The sequence below is a fragment of the Megalops cyprinoides genome, chromosome 12, assembly GCF_013368585.1.
Source record: "Megalops cyprinoides isolate fMegCyp1 chromosome 12, fMegCyp1.pri, whole genome shotgun sequence".
NCBI classification, from domain to species: Eukaryota; Metazoa; Chordata; class Actinopteri; order Elopiformes; family Megalopidae; genus Megalops; species Megalops cyprinoides.
Genome location: NC_050594.1, coordinates 23,890,015 through 23,892,800, shown reverse-complemented (window position 1 = coordinate 23,892,800; position 2,786 = coordinate 23,890,015).

Genomic DNA, 2,786 nt, shown 5'->3' with positions numbered 1-2,786 from the left:
CTCTGCTGTTCCAGGAGACTTGTTTGTAATATCAAGGTGGTGTGCAATTTTCTACAGTGTGGTTATGTTTCCTCAAATTCATCTGATAGAAGTTAGGATATTCATTACACTTTATAGTTGGTAAATCAATTTTGACTCTGAGGCAGATCTGATAAAAATCCAAGCTGAATGATATCATAGATGAACCACATATCTGAAGTAAACCGTCCCCAAAGGTAGGCTTGCTTATGCAGGTATCAACTTTATACAAAAATCTGATGACCCTCATAAGATAACCATTTTATTCAACTGGGGAGGTCCAGGAGTTGACAGTAATTACAGGTGTTCAGTAATATTATATATAAAACTGAACCAAACATAAATGGTAAATCTTGCGTGTCCTATAAAAATACTATAATACTGGACAGTTATAGAATGAATAATTGGCCCTCATGAAGACTCCAGACAGAGACTGTCAATGTCCCAGAGGACCACATTATATGCTCATGTTAATTCTATAGGAATACAGATGTTCATTCTCTGTAAAAACAAAGGTACTATATTGTCAGTCATGCATTAAAGAGCAGAGACCAGAACTCACCAGAATAAACTGTGGCCTTGTTAAAATTTCTGACTCTAGCTTCAAGATGAAGAATACAATTCTACAGTTTACATATCCTTTATGACCGCATCTTGACTCACCCCCACATGTTCTCATCCAAATGTCTTAGGTGGAGATGGGGAAAAGAGGACATAGTATTTCCAGAAGTATTTATATGGAAACATCAAGAAGAGCTCAAGTTCATGTATGTATGTAATTCAGATGAAAACACACCATTGCTGCTACTACACCTTTGCATTAATATGTTTTTTGACAAGCAGTAATAGAGTAAAAATACATTTGTTGTACTTTGAAGAGAGAAGAGTTTATGGGAACACTGTTGATGAAAGTTTATGCAGGATGCATTTACCACCATTTCTCAAGTGTGAAGATATTATCAGCTCTATCTTCTTAAAAGCAATTAACTATTTTTTTACATCCTGCCTGAAACTCTATCTGGCTAAGAATGGAGTTGTTTATATTTAAGCATTCTTTACCGTAGGGGAAAGTAATACATGTTTGCTGGGTTCTATAATCGTTATATTGATGACTATGTAAAAAGAGATTTCATATGCAAGCTTTTTTGCTATTACAAGGACAGGAAACCAACAGGGAATGGGAACATTGAAAGGTGCAAACTGTTGGTTTTAACAATCATAAGGATTCATGTTATCTAAATATCTCCAACAAAACACAAGAATTTGATAGCTAGAGATGCAAAATTGTAAGTAATGGATTAGGTATATTGTGTGCAGGAGTCTTTGAATTAGCATATTTTTTTAGACCAGAAGTTCAATTGCACATCATAGTTTTACCCTGACCTAATTTCATTTGCCTGGTTACAATGTTCTTGACTGAAAGAAAAAATGAAATAAAGCTAATATATCTGATATATTTATAACTCATTACTTTGTGTAAAAGTTAAGATCTAGAGCTTCTACTGTACCTGTGTCAAAGGTGGGACTTTCCAACACACAATTTAAAATTATGATGTTTTCCCCTCAAGCCCCTCAGTTATTGATAACATGGGACATTGTTCTCAGTCACAAGCAATGCTTCTCTGTATTTGGAAAGGTAAAACACCATTTTACTGAAGAACTAATGAAGTCTGTTTCAAGGATAGTTCAGTCAAGATCATGAAGGATTTGGCATTAAAGATAATAGGATTTGTAGTACTCCAGTACACATTTGCATTATCATAACACATTAATATTTTATATAGGAAGAAAATCAATGTGCAACAGAAATGGATAGGTAAAAACAGCTAATATGAATGTCTTTGAAATATGATTATATAAAATGCACTAAGAGCTTTTAAATGAATTTTCAGGGAATATCCTAAGGAAGACGTACACTAATCTGGTGAAACAATTATTCTCTATACATTTAGAGGTGCTGTGCACGGTGATTATAATACTTAACCAGCTTCCCACATTTACAAGTCTCCAATGATTAATGTGCTCATGACAATGCATATCTTGAGTGGTATGTTATTCTCTACTTTCTTGTACAGTATCCTGCCTTTTAGGGATCTCCAAATTAGATATTATCAGCATGTCGGACTGGATGAGGCACTCATTAAGTGTGAAGCGTACGTGTCCAGGTATTTAAGGCAGGATAAAGACAAGGCGCTTGATTCAGTGAAGGTGTGGAACATCCCGGGTGAAGTCTGGCCTGCGCGGTGTTTACACATTCTCCTCAATGAAAGGCTGCAAGAGGAGCACAGGGGGGAAAGAGAGAAGGATGGGAGGAGGGTGGAGGAGGGGGGGGTAAAGAAAAGAATACGGGGGCCGTCTGTGCACCGACCCCTCGAATTCCCAGGCAGGGTTTGATGTTGGAAAAGAAGGAAATGTAAGGGGGTGGGGGGCTGACCATAAGGGTCTCCATACGGCCCACTCTTTTGTGCGCCGGAGACCAGGGTCCTTCATCATCTCTTCACCTGCGTTATGACAGATGGATGGAGTGGGGCCTGCACCACCGTTAATTGCCCTTTTCCTGCTTTGTAGTGCAGTGGTCTTCAGGTTCAGAAGGCCTCCTCTAATTAAAGAGCTTTGAGTGCAAGAGCTGGGCATCTGGTCGCTGCCATTTCCATTCTTGCTCACAAAATAGAGCGGGGAGACAATGATAGCCAATTATCTAATTTATTAAAAAAGAGGCCTTTACGGGTAATCATTACTGCAGATTGGAGGTTGTCTGCTGGGCTCAC